The sequence below is a fragment of the Grampus griseus genome (assembly GCF_964374135.1).
Source record: "Grampus griseus genome assembly, chromosome: 2".
Lineage (NCBI taxonomy): Eukaryota > Metazoa > Chordata > Mammalia > Artiodactyla > Delphinidae > Grampus > Grampus griseus.
In genome coordinates, this window is record NC_139018.1 from 105,732,800 (window position 1) to 105,754,525 (window position 21,726).

The following is a 21,726-nucleotide window of genomic DNA, read 5'->3' on the forward strand; positions in this document are numbered from 1 at the left end:
GTTAGGAACTTCACCCATCCATTTTAATTTCATTTCTCCAGCTGAATTATCTAAGTATTCCTATCTCTGCTCTGGTGACAAGTGAACTGGAACTTGGAGAGGTGTGTGTAAGCTTCCTCAAGGAAGTAGGAAGTGGTCCAGGATGCAAAAACAGTGAAGTCCTGCTATTGGTGGCAAGCATTTGAGCCAGCAGCTTTTGCTGGGTTTTGGTCACATCTACATATGCCTCTCAAAATACTCCAGAAGAAGTAGAACGTGGGAGCTGCCAAGTGATTTATCATAGGAGGAGGCTGCTTGAAGGCAGTGTTCCTTGAAATAACAGGCTCCTGGTACTTTTAAAATAAGTTGCTATTTAATTGGAAGGGTCTTATTCATGTCTTATTCAAAATAAGCATTTTGAATAGGTAAGTGTCCTACATAGAGACATATTCTGTTCCAGGGTTCTCTAGGGACCTTGCTCTCTGATCAGGCAGCTATGAGTTTCTACCTGGGGGCAGTTACCATCACAGCTCCTGCTGAGCTGGAGCTCAAGCAAGACCATGTTTGACTCTTGAGCGTTACTCATTGCTTTAGATATATTACAACCTTTAGTCCTCACAACGGCCCTTATTCTGGGCATTACTACAGAGGAAGAAACTGAGGCACACCGAAGCCAAACAGCTAATAAATGACAGAACCAGGATCAATCACTTTACTTTAAACCACTGTGCTGTTGCTTCCCTTAATGCAGATTTCGGTGTCATAAATCCTAATGCATCTCAGCCTCAAATGTGGATTTACCTGGCTCCCCTTTCTATCTATTTGGAAAGGTGCCCGTGCCCTGAGGAGGGCTCAGAACAGAGGCCAGCAGCTGGCACTGGGTGGCCTGTGGGTTTGAGTTATGCCCTGGAGGCACAGATACTTAGTTAGGTCTTAGATTGTTCATCTTTAAAACTGGATAGTGGTTTTTGTCCTCTTTCTACCTTCTAGGGAAATTTTTTTGGGGGAGAAGGAGCCTTCAGGAGATGAAGGGAGATTCATTAGATTTGTATTTGACATCCAACACACCTCTAAAAGGGATTTGTATATTTGTGGCTTTTTAGCCAGGTTTGTAATTATGGTATTATGAGGATTCATGTATTAATACGGGACTTCTGAACCTTTAAAAATAGGGCAAGGAGAAAAGTAAATTTGTTTGCTGGAGATAAATTGAACATAATGGGCCCATTATGGGAATACATTTCGATATTTTCAAGTCTTAAGTAGAATAAAAAAAGCTCTTCATATAGAAATATAACCCAATAAAAATAAATCTGCAAAGTGGTTAAAACATGATAATGGAGACTATTTTTACCATAGAAGTGGCCCATCTGGACAAATATGTCCCTTTTGTTTTTATTCTTATTCAAATAGCCTTTTCATCAGTTCTCATATAAGTCAGGAACAAACCCCCCTGCCTCTTGAAGTCCTATTTTTGCCTTCGTTGTACTAGTTCTGAGCTACTTGCTTCAGTTCCTTCGCTGTAGGTCATAAATAATACATGACATTGTATACGATAAATCTTCATTCATGTGATTACAAGATTTACTGTTGTGTTTTCAGATGGAGTGGGATGATTGAGAAGGTGGAAAATAAAAAGCAACACTGTATTACATGGTGTGCCTTTGGTCACAAATAACAAACTCACTTGAGCTAGCTTAAGTAAAAAAAAAAGAGATTTATAATAAGGATACAGGTGTGTCTTAGGAACTTAAAGGCAAGGACGAAGGGGCCCTCAGGAATGAACAGGAACCAGAGAGGAGGAAGGGACCTCTCTAATCAGTGTTCACAGCGAGCACACGTGTGACACAAATGTCACTAAAGGAGGAGAGAGAAGGTGACAGAAGGGAAGTAGAAATCCATGCAGTGTGTTACTTTACACTCCAGCATGGGATTAAAAAGAGCTCCACTGTGTTCTTTGGAAAAATAATTCATGCTCGTTATATGAAATTCAAACAGTACAAAAAAAGCAAAAAATTTTAAAAAATTTGGATAGCCAGGGGCAGCCATAACTATCTTAACAAACATCCTTCTAGGCATGTATAAGGACATCCAGCAACAGACGTGCACACGCAGAAATGATATCATACTTTGTGTGGTCATTTACCTGTTTTATTCACAGGTAAAACAGGTCATTTACCTGTTTTATTCATTTACCTGTTTTACTCACTGGTATGATATTCTCATATCAGTAAATATTAATAAAAACTTGTTTACTTGACCTCATCTATTGGTGGACCTTTAGGATATTTACTCCCCACTCCCTGCCCCCAATGATTATAAACATGCTATGTCTATCCATTTTTCCACTTTCACAATAATCTACTTTGAGTAAATTCTGAGAGAAGGATTGCTGTATCACAGTGTGTGGCATTTTACATGCTGACATAGTTGCCAAAGAGCTACATCACGAGCTAGGCCCATAACAACAGCTACTGTCAGTCTGGGCATTGTTACCAACCTGATAGGTAAAAAATAAGAGCTAGGTTTTCTAAAGTTGTATTTTTCCATTGTTAGTATAGTTGAGTATCTTTTCATATGTTTATTACTATTCTATTCTCGTGGGAAGTTCATTAATTTGCTTTGTCCGTTTTGAGGTAGAGTATTAATTTCCTTACTCACTTTTTTTTTTTTTTTTTTTTTGCGGTACACGGGCCTCTCACTGTTGTGGCCTCTCCCGTTGCGGAGCACAGGCTCCGGACGCGCAGGCTCCGCGGCCGTGGCTCATGGGCCCAGCCGCTCCGCGGCATGTGGGATCTTCCCGGACCGGGGCACGAACCCGTGTCCCCTGCATCGGCAGGCGGACTCTCAACCACTGCACCATCAGGGAAGCCCCTTACTCACTTATAAGACATTTTCGCATAAGGATAGCAACCTTTCATATGTCTCTTGTATGAATATTCTACTTAGTTTCTTATTTTATCTTTTGACCAAAGTGTCTAGATTTGTTTGTTCTTTGTTTTTATTTTTGATTTGTTTTTGCCTTTCGTGTATTTGAGATTTTAAAAATGTTGTCAGCCAAATGTCTCAGTCCTTGAGTTTCACATTTTGATGTCATGTTTAAAAAGGCCTTTCCTATTTCTGTATTATAAAACTATTCATCTGTATATTTTTCTAGTACTCATTTGATTCTATTTTGAGTTTATTCTCTTTAAGTAGAGAGAGAGTGCTAGATTTTCCCCTCCTCCTAAATAGCTAACCATCATCATTTATTAACTAGTCTCACATACCTACCCAGATTAGATTACTTGGTCTTGGTCTGTTTCATATGAATACTTGGTTCTATAGCTTGTGTTTATTGTTTCATTGGTTCATATATATGTTGTTAGTCAGACCATTGTTTAGTTGTGGCTGGCCCATTTTGTTTGCTTCTACAATTATGGTGCTTCTCTGCTTCAAATTGGGTTTTCATGAATAAGCTGCTAAATGCTTAGTTATCAGTGCCTCAGAAAACTGTGAATGAGATGGGAACAGTTGAAACAAGAAGGGACCACTTCACTGATGGGTTATAGCAACTAAGGAGGAAAAAAGTGAATAAGACAAGAGCTCATGGATGCTGATTTTTAGAAAGAATCAGAGTGCAGTGCCAGTGATTTTTGTTTTAAATATAGGTGGGGGCAGGAAGGAGGATGTATATATTTCAGCTTTGTTTAAATTCAAAGCCTTTAAGCATTCCTATCACAGGGAAGAGAATAATGTGGTTTTGCTTCAACTGTAACATAATTTTGGTTTTCAAAATAAGTGTCTTGGGACCTCAATTCCCTGTTGGTGAAGAAAATTCCCAGCCCATGTGTTGCAGCGGAAATTCATTGTTTCCTGAGTTATTTCCTTTCACGCTTAGTGTGAGGGAAATGACCAAATGTATAGATTGAGATTTTTTTTTTTTAAAACTGATGTGTGTAACATTACTTGATTCTGATGATTTTTATTATTGTTTTAGGTATCGCTGCTGAAGTCTTCTCAGATGCTTCAGGATATCTTCAGGGAAATCGACTCTACATAAACTGACAATTTAGGTGAGTCCTTTACAAAAATACTTTATTATCCATTGGCCACCCTCTTGCATTGGTAAAGTTTTACAGAGCGTTAAAACATTGTCACTTCATACTGTCTTGTTTGATTTTTTTACCACAGTTCTGTGAGACAGCAGTATAGCTGCCTGGTGTTATTACTTCCATTGCTGTGTGATTTTTTCCACCTGGTCGTTTGGTGGGGGAGGGAGGGGAGGGCCTAGAAGAGGGGATGAGTAGCTGTTTTTTACCTTATTGCGTGAATTCTCATTCATTCCATATGTTTGCCTCATAATTTTTGGGGTGGGGAGGGAAGTGCTAGATGGGGAATTAATGTAGAAACTTCCGGTAATCTTTGTCCTAAAACCATTTGGTAGTTCCTGGAGCTCTCCAGGGATGATACACAATTGCTAAAGCGTGAGATGAAGTAAACTTTGGTTACAGATTATTGGTTTTCCCCATCTGGTTGTCCTGGTTGTGGCTGCCTGCACCCAAGCAGTGTGTGTGAAGTGCCCTGGGCAGAGACAAAAGGCGCTCTTCTGCAGGTCTTGGCTGTGCCTCAGTTAAAGTCTGACAGGTTAAAAAGAATTGGTTCATGCTCCTACCCTCCAAAACCATATCATGGCGCACCAGACGTATCAGTTCTGTTCTTGACCAGCTGTGCCAGTGGGGACAGGTTAATCTCTGCCAGTCTCCAAGTCCTTATCTGTAAAATGTAAGAGGTTGGCCCAGCCATGTCATTCCCACACTTTTAGGTTTTGTGGAATAGAGATAAAACATTTAGGACCAGTATTTTACTAGATATTTTGGGCTGTACGTAAACAAAGTTGGTAATTGTTGAAGCTGGATAGTGCATGAGAGTTCTCTCTTTATATGGTAATCTCTCTATTTTGTGTTTAGGATTTTTCATAAAGATTTTTTTCTTAAAAAAGGTTGGCCAAAAAGTTCGTTCTGGTTTTTCCATAACATCTTACAGAAAAACCGGAACGAACCTTTTGGCCAGCCTAATAACTACCATGTACTAACATCATTTCACGTAAGAAGAAACATTTCAGTACTAAAAATGTAAGAATGTCGTGAATTTGTCTTTCGATTGTATGTGTTTAGTGTTGTGAAAAACTCTTCATTTCCTTCCTTTTGTTGCTCTGGTGACCACTGAACTGTTAGCCATGAGCTAGCGCTGGCCTGGGGACTGGTGTTTGGGAAATATTGGGGTGCATGACTGATAAGGGCTCCTCTACCTCTAAAACTGTGTCATTCCTCCGAAGCAGGAAAGAAATATACTCTAGTTATACACTGGTTATTTCCAGAAAATACTGTGACAGCTGGCATGGTTGAACACAGAGAAGTCAGAAGTCAAACAAAAGACAAGGGATTGTTATGCTGGAAAACCCAAATAAAAATGGCTCATCCGTGTGAGCGTTAAATTTAGCTGTGAGCCACCTTGCAGTCAGTGTAAAAATGAAACTTGACAGTGTGTTGAGCTGTCTGTTAAAAACATACAGAATCCTCCCTTCATACCACTGTGGTCAGCCTCTGGCCAGGTGGTGTTTGGCAGCTTAGTGTCTGTCTGCCATGTGGGGATGCTGAGAGCTAGGGGTGAGAAGGGCTGAATGTCTAACTCTGGACACAATTGCAAATGCCAAGTGTGAGGAGTGCAGAGATGGGTAGGGGTCAAGTACATGGTCGAGAGTTATGAGCAGAGGGCAGTGGGATCAGATATATACAGGATAGGAAAGAGTAAAGGAGGTGTCCTGCCCTGGAATCTTCTGGATGTCTGGGCATGGACGTTGTCTTTTGAGGATCTGCAGACAGCACTAGGTGGACCAGTCTAGCTAAAGGGCCTAGACACAGTGGACAGCAAAAACACGTCAGATGTATACCTTTCCCACAGATTTCAGATTTCAGATCCAAAAACAGCATACCAAGTGTATTCTTATGCCATGGGTCTATAGAGAATGGATGAGTATGCTTCCTGTTTACTTCTCCTTGGAGTGTGGGGATGTGTTGGAGGGGTAGGATGGGTAGAGGACAGAGGCAATAATGGACTGAATTATTAGGACAGTGAAATACCGTGAGGAAGGAGGAGCCAACCGTCGATGCCTGCCTAACCCTGCCTGCTTCAAAAGTTCTGTGAAGTTAACCATGGTCTTTGTTGATTGCAGCATGGTGGTTCAGTCCTTTTGAACTCCTCCCTCAGTGATGTCTGGCTTTCCTGTGTTCTAACATTCCTATTTTCTGGGAAACTTAAATGAAATTTGACAGACTTACCAGTTGTTTTCCCTTCTGTCAACCCAACACTTTTTTTTTTTTAACACAATTTCATATTGTATTCCCAAAGTATAATTTCCTCTTTACTCATATTTCCACGTATTTTTTTTAAAACATCTTTATTGGAGTATAATTGCTTTACAATGGTGTGTTAGTTTCTGCTGTATAACAAAGTGAATCAGCTATATGTATACATATATCCCCATATCTCCTCCCTCTTGCGTCTCCCTCCCACCCTCCCTATCCCACCCCTCCAGGCGGTCACAAAGCACCAAGCTGATCTCCCTGTGCTATGCGGCTGCTTCCCACTAGCTATCTATTTTACATTTGTTAGTGTATATATGTCCATGCCACTCTCTCACTTTGTCCCAGCTTACCCTTCCCCCTCCCCATGTCCTCAAGTCCATTCTCTAGTAGGTCTGCGTCTTTATTCCTGTCCTGCCCCTAGGTTCTTCATGACCGTTTTTTTTTTTTAAGATTCCATATATATGTATTAGCATACGGTATTTGTTTTTGTCTTTCTGACTTACTTCACTCTGTATGACAGACTCTAGGTCCATCCACCTCACTACAAATAACTCAATTTCGTTTCTTTTTATGGCTGAGTAATGTTCCATTGTATATATGTGCCACATCTTCTTTATCCATTCATCCGATGATGGACACTTAGGTTGTTTCCATCTCCGGGCTATTGTAAATAAAGATGCAATGAACATTTTGGTACATGACTCTTTTTGAATTATGGTTTTCTCAGGGTATATGCCCAGTAGTGGGATTGCTGGGTCATATGGTAGTTCTGTTTTTAGTTTTCTAAGGAACCTCCATACTGTTCTCCATAGTGGCTGTATCAATTTACATTCCCACCAACAGTGCAAGAGGGTTGCCTTTTCTCCACACCCTCTCCAGCATTTATTGTTTCTAGATTTTTTGGTGATGGCCATTCTGACTGTTGTGAGATGATATCTCATTGTAGTTTTGATTTGCATTTCTCTAATGATTAGTGATGTTGAGCATTCTTTCATGTGTTTGTTGGCAGTCTGTATATCTTCTTTGGAGAAATGTCTATTTAGGTCTTCTGCCCATTGTTGGATTGGGTTGTTTGTTTTTTTTTGATATTGAGCTGCATAAGCTGCTTGCATACTTTGGAGATTAACCCTTTGTCACTTGCTTCATTTGCAAATATCTTCTCCCATTCAGAGGGCTGTCTTTTCATCTTGTTTATGGTTGCCTTTGCTGCCAACACTCCGTTTACTGCCTGATTTGTATGCTTCAGTTGGGTTGCTTCCACCCTAGGGATATTTATTTCACTGCCTTTTTGTTTGTTTTTGGAAAAGCTATATCAAACAACAATGATGACAACAACAGAAACATTTGTCTTAAATGTATAGGAATATGAGAGATGATCTGAAATGTTGACGTTTCTGGAAGTGCCTAAAGTCATGAATAAATGCTCGAGGAACTTTTATTTTGACATAAACTAGAGGAAGTAGAATTGCTTTAAGGGATCTGGGCGAGTCCAAGTCTGAATAAAATTTAAAGAAATGAACAATGTAATCAATCAGTCACGTTCTGAGCCTCTCAGAAGGCCGGACCATACTGGGTGAGATGTTGTAGGGATGAGCAATTAAGAATGTGAGACAGCCATGCTTCTCAGGAATAAACATGATGCTTTAAAGCATTGCAAGCATGTGAGGGAGATGAGAGAGACTTATGGAGGGGAGCATATGATAAACGATTTGTTTAGTGTTTAACTTAATGACTCATGGTATATTCCAGATTTGATCATAGATGCAATAATGTGAACTTATCTCCATTTTCCCTGCAGGCTGGTAAGAAAAATATTTTAAAACCGATTTTAAATGAAAAACATTATTTTTGGCCCTCTGGGAATTTTTAGTTCCCAGTGTTGTTTAGGGAGGGTATTGAATCTGTAAAATTCAAGGCAGGATCTACATAGCTATTTGTTACTCTGTATCTGTAACTTAAATGTTGTATGATGTCAGAAAAGATAAGTTGTTCCTGTGCTTGCTTTTCTTCATTAAAAATGTAATCTGTTATGCACTTTTGTCTTCCTGCCATCCTCCATTAGCTGGATTCCCTAGGTTACTCTGCTTGTCGACTGTAGGCATTGCCACTTGCCACCTGCTGTGGGCTCCCTGAGTGGCTGGGAGTCCTAATTAGCACCATCTCACTGATCAGGGTTTCCAGACATGTGCTGGGGTCCTTCCTCTGCAGTCTGTACTCGGTAAATGTTTCAGAACAACAACAATAACCACTTCCAGATTGTTTTTCGTAATTAAATTTAATCCATGGGTGTTGTAGAATGTGCTGTTTCTTAAGCTTTTTGCCTAATTATGCTCATCAGTTAATTTCTTTCAAAGTTAAAAAGCCCTCCTGGAGAACTCAAGATTTGAGCCTTTGCTGTGTAAGAATTGATTGGATTTCATGGACTCAAAGGCTCTGGAATACTTGTGCCTATAGAATATGTGTCTTGAAAAATGACTCTTTTTTTTAGCTGTGAAGCCCCATATTCTGAAGATCTAAAATGACCATCAGAGCCTTTCTATTCCGTTTACAACAAGCTGTCCGGAATTGGACAGCTTTCCAGAACTGTAAAATGACTTGTGCACTTGTAGAGTTTAAACATGACTTTACTAAGATTAAAATAAAGTAAACACACTGTGAGGCCAGCTGCAGTCTTCTCCACATACCACTATCAGGCCCAGTAGAAGCTGAGAAAAATCCTACTGCTGTGATCTAAACAATGGCCTTATAGAGGATCTTTCATTAACCAAAAAAAAAATAAATAAATAAAAAATAAAAAATTAAGTAATGCATACAAATGGCTAAAAATAGAAAATGCTACAGAAAAGCTTCTAATGGAAAGGAACAAGTATCTTACACTCTCTCTTCCTTCCCTTACTAGCCTTACTTCTTGGAAGCAACCACTTTTTTCCCCCTGTGGATCATTTCTGCTGCCTTTTTGGTGATTTCCACATGTATAAACATTATGCTTACAGCACCATTTCTCCCTTTATCAGTTTTAAAAGCAGTTCTTTGGTGTCTTGTGATCGCCATTAGCTCGCTCTGACCATCCCCATCTCCCTTCCTCCCTATGTCTGATTCATGCTTTTAATCCTCCCTCTGTACCCTCGGATGACACATGCAGCCTCTTCTATTCTTATTCTGTCTCCTAGAGGCACTATTTCTTGTCTGCCATCCTCCCCCACCCAACCTTTCCATTTTGGGCAGCTGTACCTTTGAATTTTATATGCTTGGAGTTGGTAATAATTCTCTTCTGTTCTTTAATCCCAGTAAGGGCTTCCGTGATTTACCTATAACTCAATTCCGAATGTTAAAACCAAGAAGCAGGCTTTACTCTGTTATAATTAGGTGGCTGCTGTTCCCATGGCAGCCAGATTATGTGGTGGGATTATATTCCTTCCTCTCTAAGCCTGACGTCCTCATACCTAGACCCCTCCACGGAGCACGTGTGAGTGGGTTCTCCCTTTCACACGACACCAGCTGTCTTGAATGCAGCCTCAAGTTTCTTTCCAAGACCCTGCCTTCCCATCCCTCCTGGGAACCCACTTTATTTTTGGAGATCTCACTCACACAGACCCCCCACTCCTCAGCCAGAACAGATCTCTCTGTGTGCCGCCTGCCTCTAAGCTGGTGCTGATGGCCAGGAGAAGTTTGTTACTGCTGTTGGAAAAGTAGTTTCAGGCTCTGGTGTCTCTGAACGGGCAGTAGCCTGGGCTTTGTCATTAGCCACCATTTAATGAGGAGCTGAAGTGTTAGGCACCTCGGTACTAGAGGCCTGGTGTCTGTGGAAATCCTCACATCAGCCCCATGGAACAGATGTTCCCCTTGACATTTCGTACACCATGAAGTTGAGACTGTGAATGAAAGACCTCCAAGGTCTCCACTGGGAAGTGCTTCTTAGGTCCTGGCACAGGCTAGGGGCATGGTGCCAGCTGTAATTTTATAGGTTAGAAAAGACTTGTCTCTGTGATGTCTTGCATGCTTTCTTCAACAAACCTCTGTCTTCCCTCCAGAAAATCCTGCTGCTCTAGGAAAACCAGCTCTGCTTTACTTTCCAGCCTAACCCTTGTGGGTGCATTGTGTGGCCAGGGGCTCCTTATGCAGAATGACTGGAAATGGGAATGCGCTTCCCTACTTAACGTTCTCTTTGTGAATTTGGAGTGAGAAAGAGGGCTTCATGCTCAATCCTGCTGGTAAACTGGAAGTGTGCTTTGTCAACAGTGGTTGTTGATCTAAGGGTTTTCTTAGAGCCTCAAGTATATGTCTGTGAGTCAGGTGCGCTTGATTGTCTTAATATAAGGTATGTTTTGGTAGTTATTTTAGAAAGATTGGAGAGACAATCACGTTGTACTTTGAACACACTTTATTTTCTCTCAGAATGCCGTGGTCTTCATAAATCTTCTGGTATAACTGTATTTAGTGAATGACTATTATGATAATGACCAGATAGATGGCAGCTGGGTCCCTCACACAGTATTGGCATTCTCCCTTCTCTGGGCTGCTTGCTTTTCCTCAGTAAGCAGACCCCAGGTGAAGCCTTATCAGTGGAACCAGCAGTCTGTCTACCGTCAACCACGGAGCTGGTCGTCTGCTTTCTATGTCATAGCCCATTGAGGTGTCGGTGGCTGTGGATGGAGTTCCTCCCTGTTCCCTCTGTTAGGTCAAGGTGATGGCACTGACATGGGCTACTCAGTGCAGGCTTATTCTCCAAACATCTTGACCTATTATATCTATGCCCCCAGATAAGTATTGAACGAAAGGAATGTCTTTAGAGCTGTGCCTCGTTTATTTATAGAGGAGATATCTGAGCTTAGTGAAATCGAGACTGAATGGATGGGGGTCAAAATTTACCTTGTTGCAGTGATGACCAAAGGTGAATTTCCACATTTAAATTAGATAGTGATACGCAGTCCAAGATTACCCTACCACCGTCTTGCAGTGGTTAACTCTGACTTTGCAATTTGTTATTTTTCTATCGATTGATTGACTGTCAGGGTTGGAAAGAGTGCTAAGCAGAGTTGTAATCTGTATGAGACAATTTTGGTTCCATTAGACAAAGATCACTGATCTTCGCAGTTGTATAGTCAAATGATACTTGGGCGAAGGTGGTTTTTGGGGAAAAAAATCTGCTGGGACAATTGAAATCTTGGTCAAAGTTTTATTCCATGCCTAGAAACGTAGTTTCTAGAGGACTGGGATAGAACCCACCCCTTCATCAAGAGAAGGAAATAAGTGACATTCAAGAAGTCTTTTTTACTACCTGATTCTAAACATTCCCCAAGTATGTTATATCAGTCTTCCGTTTGTTTACCTCTGAGGAGTAAAGAATGACTCAATGTCCACTGCAGGACAACTTTCGGCTCCAGGCATCTGGGTCACACAGGATTCTCGGTTCCTTTTGCTGTCCCTTTGGAGAGTTTAACGCAGGCCTGGGGGACAAGCTGTGTGGAGTGAGGCTCTCGTCCTCTCTGGTGGTCACTGTTCACAGAAACTTGCATTCAGAGGAAATGCTTTCAATACGCTGAACTAGGAAGGACAGAAATAAAAATTGGCCCTGGAGCATATAATGACATTGTCATGTTTGGGCTGCAGGTTTCTGGGAAGAACGAAATGAAGAGGCATCTGTGACAAATGTGCAGGAAAAGAGAGTTCAGAGAAAGAAGTAGCTATCTCTCGTAGGGTAGAGTAGGCTTCCAAGAGAAAGGAGAATTTATTTCTGGGTTAACTGGTGTTTTGCTGCGCATAGTGGAAAAGACTATAAACTGCGGTGGGTTAAACAAGAGAGAAATTTATTTTCTCTCACCTAGAATGAAAGTCTGAGGTGGGCCGGGCAGCTCACAGAGCTTGGGCTCCTTCCAGGATGCGTAAAATTTGACACCTTACGTGGGGGCCAGCTTTGCACTCAGCATTCAAGGCAAAAATCCTTCATAGGCTAACTTGCTCTAGGACATCCATTGGGAAGATGCCACCTTAGACACCAGAATCCTAGGGCCCGGTCAGTCCAACACAGCTTGCAGGCTTTTCTCCCAGTATTGGAAGAGCTTGCAGCTAAGTAGTTGGCTCCTGTGTTTAAGGGCGTGTTGTAAACAATAGAATTACTCTGAGCATCCAGATTGGACCCCAAGGGGCATTTAGAAACTGAACAAGCCCAGGGAACTGTAAATTCTTACATCCCTCCCCTGGTCATTCTGGGGCTTATGTGCTCACTGAGGGGAATGGGAACGGAATTGCCTGCCAGATTGATTTACTCATACCTTTTTATTATGGAAACTTCCAAACCTATCCAAAAGTGAAGAGAAACTGTATAGTGAACTATGTGCCCGTCACTTTCATTCAATGATGATTAATTCTTATCTGGTCTTACATGACATATACCTCCTGTCTCTCACCAGTTACTTCGAAGCACGTCTTTGCCACTTTATTTTTTTCCTGTCAGTATTTCAGTATATGTCCCTAAAAGATAGGACTTAAAAACAAATCTATGAAACTGTATCACACCAAAAACATGAAAATTACCAATACTTCCTTAATATCATTAAATATCAAATTAATGTTTAAATTGCCTCAACTGTCTTTTTTTAAAAATTTCTTTGAATCAGGATCCAAATAAGGTTTATACATTACGATTGATTGACATGTTTCTAATCCCCTTTTAATTTATAGGTTACCCTTCCATCTCCCCCCACCCCTGCCCCACCCCTTGTGATTTATTTAAGAAACTGTGTTGTTTGTCCTTGACAGCAGAGATTCTCCAGTGGCCGTGATCCTTTTCTGCCTTCATTTGGCACCATCTAGAGACAATTCTTGATGTCACAGCTGGGGGGCGCTACTAACATCTGGTGGGTAGAGGGCAAGGATGCTGCTAAATAACCTACAGTACACAGGACAGCCCCTCACAACAAAGGATTATCTGGCTCAAAATGTCATTAGTGCTGAGGTTGAGAAACTGTGCTGTAAAATTTCCGCAGTCTGGAGTTTGATGATTGCTTCCCCATGTTGCCATTTAACATGTTCCTCTGTTCCCCGAGTTTTCTATAATTTGTTAAATCTCGAGTTTTGGTCAGCTTCATATATGGGCTTTTTTTTGTTTGGCAAGACTATATCATAGGTAGGCTGTGTATTTTCATTGAGATACATAGTAAATGGTGGTCTCTTTTTGGGATACGGTTGGTCATTGATTACTATTGCCTATGTCTTTTAATTCATTAGTGATTGTGAAATAGTGATATGCCAATTCTATCCTTCCTCCTTTGTTTATATACGAGAATACTTTATAAAAAGAAATTTAGGGAATTCCCTGGCGGTCTAGTGGTTAAGACTTGGCACTTTCACTGCCGGGACCCGGGTTCAGTCCCTGGTCAGGGAACTAAGATCTCGTAAGCAGCGTGGCTTGACCAAAAAAATAGGTAGTTAGGTAGGTAGATAGATAGATAGAAATTTAATCGCAACTATTTGTTTACTCTGACATTCACGTAGGAATGTCAGGATAAATGCTTGATACTTTGCCTTTATTTTCAAAACAATGAGTTCTCCAGCAGCAGCATCTAAAAGTGAACAGAGGGTTTTTTTTCTTGGCTTGTTTTTTTTCTTTTTTTAGTATAAATGTAACTGATGTGTTTCAATTTAATATTCTTATTGATACTCATCTTGTCCCATATTTGACCAGTGGAAACTAATTACCAAGTCCTTTTGACATAACTTGTACTTTTGTATTTTTGTGTTCTTTCTGGTATGACAAAAATGTTACTGGTTTGTCTTATCCATTTTGTACTCCAGACTTGGATGCACTACTTCTCTAAGGAGCCCTGCTTCCTTAAGTATTTAGAAGGTACAATGTAGAAACTAGGAATATTTATTACTACTGGATTTATTGTTATTCCTGGATCCATTCAGTGCTGAACTAGGGAAAAGGTATGGATGAATGTGTGTATATGTGTGTATTTGTGTACAGAGATAAAACTCATTAATTCTTACTAATACATCCAAGTGAAATGCAGGTATACAGGATTTTTACTTAGCTTTATCAACTTTATATCTATATTCTTTCATCCACCCAGATTTCCAGTTCACTAATAGTGCTGTGTTTTTTCATCTGCTTTACCTCATGCTACATACACAACAGAGTGTTTTAAAGACATTTAGAATAGCTCTTCTCTTGTCATTGTGCCACCAACTGGATACATAGTTAGGTTCATTGGTTTCATTTTAGTTTTTGCTTTTAAGAAGTTTCAATTTCAATTTAGATAATTTTGCACAACACGGTCAAGGTTTCCAAGTCTCATCTATAACATAAGGTTATATATTCAGAGGTGTTTGCTTTTGCCTCAGTCCCCTTTCCATTCCCTCACCATATGTAGCAATTGAAAAAGATAGGGTTTCTCCTTGTACCCTTGAAAAGAAGATATATTATCAAATGGTTGCATGTTTTCATATTTATATCTCACCCCCGTCTGAGGTAAATGATAGTATGCAATGCACATTTCCTCCACCTTGTTTTTTTCGTTTGATCTATCCTGGCTCTTGTACTGTGGTGGTCATAGTGATGAAATTCACCCCTTGGCACAGCTGCCCATCCGTCATTGTGTGGATGGGGTTGAACTTTTTCACCCTGCCTTACTGGTGGACATTGGGGTATTTCTCATCTTTTACTATTACAGACAGTACTGTGGAGAATACCTTTGGGTAGTTTTTAAATGACTTTTCTTTTTTAACCTCATGGAAGTTAAATGTGTATGATCTGACTCTTTTTAAGAAGAGAGAGAAAGGTGGCTAAAAGCTATTGGGGGGAGGGACTTCCCTGGCAGTCCAGTGGTTAAGACTTTGCCTTCCAATGCAGGGGGTGTGGGTTTGATCCGCAGGGGGAGCTAAGATCCCACATGCCTCGTGGCCAAAAAACCCAAAACATAAAACAAAAGCAATATTGTAACAAATTCAATAAAGACTTTAAAAAATGGTCCACATCAAACAAAATAAATAAATAAATAAAATAAAAGCTATTGTGGGGGAATTCCCTGATGGTTCAGTGGTCAGGACTCGGCACTTTCACCGCCCTGGCCCGGGTTCAGTCCCCGGTCGGGGAACTAAGATCCCACAGGCCATGCGGCATGGCCAAAAATTAAAAAAAAAAAAAAAAAAAAAAAAAAAAAAGTCTTCATTTATATGTCTTCAAATAAAAGAAAAAAAGGCTTAGGAAGGTCGGTTAAATCCAGGTTTCCATGACCTGCATTGTCAGGCCAAGAGCTATGGCTTCTACACCCCAGGTTAGGAGTTAGCAGTCATTTATAGTAAAGGACTAGGCTGTAAATATTTTATGCTACCATCTCTGTTGGAACTACTCAACTCTGCTGGTGGAGTGCAAAAAGCAGCCATAGACAATTCATAAATAAATGAGTGTTCCAATAAAAGTAGATTTACGGACACTGAAATTTGAGTTTCACAATTTTCATGTGTCGTGAAGTATAATTCATTTTTCGTTTTTTAATTTTTTTCAACCATTTAAAAATGTAAAAGCCATTCTTTGTGGGCCATAGTTTGCAAACCTTTGCTCTGGGCATTTGGGAGCCATAGGAAGTTCTCAAACACAGTAGGACCTGCTCGAAAGGATTATCAACAGTGGACTTAAAGAGGGCTTGGTCAGAGGGAAGGAACTCAGGTCCGGGAGGCCGTTGATGGTCAAGTGTGGATGTAGTTGGAAGGTAGCTACGAGAGTAGAAGTGGATTTCTTCTCCTTTTTTCTTTGTAACTTGAGATTGGAGAATTACTGGCATGTGTGGATGCATTATATTATTTGGGAAGCATTATATTATTTGATATGAAATTATAGTTACTTTTAAAAGCTGTGCTCTGTAATTTGTCACAGGTTATATACAAAGAGAGTGCCAAACCCATCATCCCGTATTTTGTGGACTTGGGCAAAATTGCCTCATTCTTTGCCTCTTCTTCCTCTGCCCACCCTCATCCCCCCATCAAGAAACCGAACATTGAGCCCAATTCAGCAGTGAACCTTTTGTAACAGCTGTCTTGTACATCTTCTTTCCTACGACATTTGTAGGCTGACCATTGAGAAAACAGTATTTTGTTTGTGGGAGGAAAATCAAAGATGACATAAATGAAAAATGCATTTTCATATAATGGAAATTATCAGAGCAACTTTTAAAAGGTCACTGCAGGTTAAAGCAGACAAGAAGGAGCTGAATATATTAGAAAGTAGGTCAAGTTATCTCATGTTTTTGAATGAGGTGAATTACAGTGTAGGTTTAGGTTTATAGAATGGTGTGATACTGTGGTGTGTAAGAATTACCCTGGCCCAAGTGATATTATATCAAAATATAATGAAAGTAAATTGAGTTTGTTTCTTTATCCCTTGTGGCTAAGTGTTTTATACTTAATATTTTACGAATTTAGTAAAGTAGTAGAAGTGATGAGCTTCTTGTCGTTGCTCACATCTCCTGTATTAGACACAGAATCGACTCTAGGAAGTTAAAGCTGAAGTAGGTTTAATCCAGGAGCTGAGTGTTTCCAGAATGCTTGGAACATTTGGAGGAATCAGCTGTAGGCTAAGCCTCCAGGATACACCCCACCCCACCTTCAGAATCATTATCTCCTGCCGGAATCTGGAAAGCTGCCCTGGCTGCTGCTGTGGGAAGGTCTTGAATGAGGGACACAGTGAGTACTGGCTGAGCAGTTAAGTACTCAAATGAGCAGCTAGCTCCTGCTCTACGCCTCCTGTGAAAAGAAATGGCCTCTGGGGATGCCCACGCACTCCGCCTCTTTTCCCCATGACTCAGTTCCAAAGGAAAGTCCCCCGTGAGCCCGTCTGATTGACAGAGTCTATGGGACGTTGGGCACCATAGCGGTGAAAGAGCCTGGATATTATGTAATGTTCGGCTTTGCAGCCTTTCCAGACTACAAAGTGAGCCAATCGCTGTATTTGCCACGGTTTCCAACTGCAAGGAAATGCCTCTTCAGATGCATGTGCTACCACAATTAGGTGTTCAAAGAACAGAATATCAGAATTTCCCTTCCTTGCATATGTGCGGTATGTTTACATAGACTTGCATAGTGGTAATAGTAATCGGTGTCACTAGTGTTAACACCAGTGTTTCTAGTTAGTATTATTAGTAGTATAAGCAGTGTTGCTGATGACTGAGAGAGGCAATATTTGCCATTTCATCAAGATTTTTTTTTAGGTTGGAATTATTTTGAGTAATACTAGGAAAGGAACACCTGTGGTTCCACGGTGAAAAGCCCAGTGATGGTGGAGTCCAGGCCTAGAGGACAGTATTTCATTTTCCTTATGAAGGACGGTGGGTTAAGGTATTGTCCTGGGCATCCATTAGGTAAGCATTTGTTGCTCTATCCTGAATACAATAAGGTCAGTGATACAGTGTTTGTTCGCCATGGTTCTGCCGGCTAGCTTCCTCACTACCAGATTCTTCTGTGAGTGTTTTTAAGTGGACACTCTCTTTTTCCTTCTGGATAGGAACAGTCATTCATAAGTGAGTAACTAGAAATGGTACTTGAAAAAGAACGTTACTGATTTTGAAGTTGGGCAGATACGGGTCCAAGTCCTATTTCCGCCACTTACTAGATTTACAAATGGGGGGTGGGGATTGACCTTTCTGTACCTATTTCTTCTGCTGTGTAGAATGGAGTTAATAGTACCCTCCTCGTAGTGTTTGAACAGATAGATACTGTTCAGCACAGGTCTGGCCCACAGCCAGCATTCTGTGGTGGGCTGTGGCTGTGGGTGTGGTGGCATCACTGTCACCAGCAGTGACTGGAGGGTCCTCAGCTCTCTCTCCTGATGAACTGTCCCTCTGGTTACTTGTATCTCTTCACAGCAGTAATTGTCTCACCTGTCCTGTGATCTTGGGTACCGTGGATGTTGCTTCCTATTTGTGCTTGTGGGCCTTCTCCTGCCTTTCAGGTGCCCTTGGATTCCTCTTAGACTGTCTTTCCTCTCTGGGAAAGATCTCCGTGAATGCTTAATAGGCACCAGAGCCGTCCTGGGGTCACTGGAAGTCACAGTGGCTTTTTATATGTCATCCAGACATCAAGAGCTCCTTCCGAGGCTGGAAAGGCTGGCGGTGGCCTGCCCGCAGCCCCCCTCCTTCTTAATTAGATTACTGGTTCCATTTCAGTGATGGTTTTCAGCTAAACTGGCCATAATTCGGTTGCCTTTGTTTTCTTTCTCTTGACTCCACTTCTCCTTTGACTCCCAGCAGTACCTAAATTCAAGTGGGGGATCCTAGTTGGGACCATATTAGCCTCTATTTTAGCAAAGCTTCCAGAATGGCCATATCTTAGTAGAGTTTTAGAGGAAATATAAGGAATAATAAATGAAAGATCATTCCACACCACTGTGTGTCACGTGAGTTTCTATAGATGTTCCTCATTTGGTTTTTGGTTGTCATTTGGTCTTTATTTCTTACGGTTTATTTGACTCCTATGTGGAGCAGACTTGACCCCACCCCCCGGCCCTTGCTTTTGTGTGTGGTGTGTGTGTGGTGTGTATCTGTGTCTGTCTGTCCCTGGGCAGGCCCACTGCCCCACTGTTTTTGAGTTTACTCTCAGCATAACACAGGCAGTGTGCCCCACACATTAGATACAGCGACATCGAGTTATAGTGTGGCAGTGATAGAGGGAACCACTTTGTACTTGACTATGAGCAAGTGTGTTTCCTTTCTTCCACTTTAATATCTAACCTTAAGGACCTTGACCTTGAGCTGCTCATTACTTTGTGCAGACCCTCTCTGACATTTTTAAGCTTTTGCCAAGGGTTTTAGTCCCATGCCTAATACTTTTGTGTATCTGAAGATGTGAGTTTGTGTTAGATAGTAAGTTGGTCTACCCTCCCCCTATCTAAATGACTCATTCATTCATTCATTCAGTAAACATTCGTTGACCATCTACAAAGTGCTAGGCGTTCTGCTGGATGTTGGGAGCAGTACTGTCAGCAGGGTGAAAATGGAAAATGTAATATAACTGGTGCAGAGGATTTAAGGTAGAGATGATAGGTAGATCCTTAATGTCTAGTAAGAGGCTTAGACTCTTCCCAAAAACAGGGGGAATCCATTAAAGGGTTTAAGCTGAGTGGGATCTTTAGGACCTGGAGTGTGTGTTCAGGAGCAGTAAGAATAGAAGTGGGGAGCCCAGTTAGGGCGCTTTTGCAGTAATTTGGGCAGGAGATGATGGTATCCTAGAGTAGGAGAAGAGGACAGACTTGAGAGGTACTTAGGAGCTGAACTGGTCAGTTGTCAGGTGACTGGATATGAGAGCACAGGAGAGGGTCCTGTCAAGGATGATTCTTTCATTTCTGACTTTGACAGTGGATGGTTGTTGGTGCCACTGAGATCAGGAACACAGAAAGGCGAGCAGGTTTGGGGGGTGTGGCAGGGGAGGGGTGATTTCTTTTGGTAGTAACATGAATTTGATATGCATGTGAAAGATCGTGGGGAAATGTGGTGTAGTCATGGATGAGAAGGGAGGCCTGGCCTCTCTCTCTGCAGATCTGGTGAATGCAAGTCCTGAGGGCAGTTGAGATCCACCAGGCGAGGGTGTGGAGGAAGAGGAGGGAGGGGAACAGAGACTAGGAGAGAACTCAAGGGCCAAGAGGTTTAAGCAAGGAAGAGAGCCTCCAGAGGAGACGGAGAAGGAGGAGGTCAGAGTTGGGGGAGTCCGCTAGGGTATCCACTGGTGTCTGGCGCTGTGCAGATCGGCAGACTGGAAAGGGAAGGCCTGTGTTATCAGCAGGGAAGAGACGTGAAGAACCTTGGCCAGAACAGGTTCCAGTGGAGTGCTGGGTAGAAGCCAGATGAGGAAGAAGAAGATGAGGAATTAGAGGTCTGTCAGTGTAGAGACCCCTTGCAGGAACTGTGGCTGGCAGGAGAGGACAGAGGCAGTGCAGGAAGGAGCCTGGAGGGTTTGTGGGCTTGCAGTGGGGGGTTTTCTTTGCTTTAGAGGTGGAGGGAGAGTTAGTAGAGAGGAATGCTCCTTCTGTGCTTCCTTCCTTTTCAAGCTTACTGCTTTGGTATGCACCCTTTAAAAAAAAATACTTTGGGGCTTCCCTGGTGGCACAGTGTTGAGAGTCCGCCTGCCGATGCAGGGGACACACGGGTTCGTGCCCCGGTCTGGGAAGATCCCACATGCCGCGGAGCGGCTGGGCCCATGAGCCATGGCCACTGAGCCTGCGCATCCGGAGCCTGTGCTCCGCAATGGGAGAGGCCACAACAGTGAGAGGCCCGCGTACCGCAATAAATAAATAAATAAAAATACTTTGTGATTTTTTAGAAACAGTCACGAACTTACAGAAACGTTTGAAAGTAAAGCGCAAGGAATGGTTCCCTGAACCATTTGATTGTAAGTTGCTGACCTTAATGCAGGGTCACCCCCAATTACTTTTATTTGAGCAGGTATTTCCTAGAAAAGGACATCCTAACCACAGTACAATCATCAAAATTGCTGCCATCTAATCCTCAGATGCCATTCAAGTTACACCAGATGTCCCATTCATGTTCTTTATAGCAAGAGGACCAAATTCAGAATCATTTATTGTGATCACCACATCTTTTGTCTTCTTTAGTTTCGATGGTCCGTGAGTCTCTCCTGGACTTTCGTGACTGTGACCCTTTGGAAGATTACTTTGTAGCTTATCTCTCAGTTTGATTTGTGTCTTACCTCATGATTAAATCGAAGTTTTGCCTCTTTGGCAAGAATATCACAGGAATAATGCTGTTCTTTTTTCATCCTATCGTGTGGTACACAATCTAGCTTTGTCCCGTTACTGATGATGTTCACGTCATCACGTGATTGAGGTTGTGTCTGCCGGGTTTTACTTCTGTAAAGGTTTTTTTTTAGTTGTTGTTGTTTTGTTTTTCTTTGTGTTCTAATGAATAGCGACCTTGTAGGGAGATACTTGAAAACTATGTAGCTATCCCATTTCTCATCAAACTTTCATTTTATTTATTTGTATTGGTGTGGACTCATGTTTTCATATTTTATTCAGCAAGCCATAATCTGTGATTATTATTTTCATGTTCACATTGTTCTTAATGTGGCCGGTGGGAGCCCGTCCAAACTTGTTCCTATGTCCTTTTGACACATCGTCATTCTTTGAACAGTTCTTTACTTTCTGACACAAAAAGATGTGCTGCCAGGTTTATCTCATACTTCCCGTTCCCCAGCCCTAGAGCCAGCCTTTTCTCCAAGGAGCTCTGGTAGCTTTTATTAGAGAAAGGTGATTTGAAGCCAAGATCTGGGCACTGAGTGTGCTGTTTGCTATTGGGGTTTCATTCATCCCAAGCCTTCTCAGTGGGCAGAGCTGGGGAAAACATTTGATTCTTGTTATTCACAGTAATTGTGGTGTATTCAGCTGGAGTGA

At 41.6% G+C, this 21,726-nt stretch overlaps 1 protein-coding gene across 3 annotated transcripts in view; it reads left to right on the forward strand.

Annotated features, from left to right (window-relative positions):
• The window catches only part of TLN2 (talin 2), a 450,475-nt gene that overhangs the window by 186,465 nt on the left and 242,284 nt on the right, over positions 1-21,726 (forward strand). For all 3 annotated transcript variants that reach the window (XM_082647306.1, XM_082647308.1, XM_082647307.1), the window contains one exon: positions 3,959-4,034. The gene's annotated coding sequence lies outside the window, so the exon portion shown is untranslated. The remainder of the gene's footprint in view (positions 1-3,958; positions 4,035-21,726) is intronic.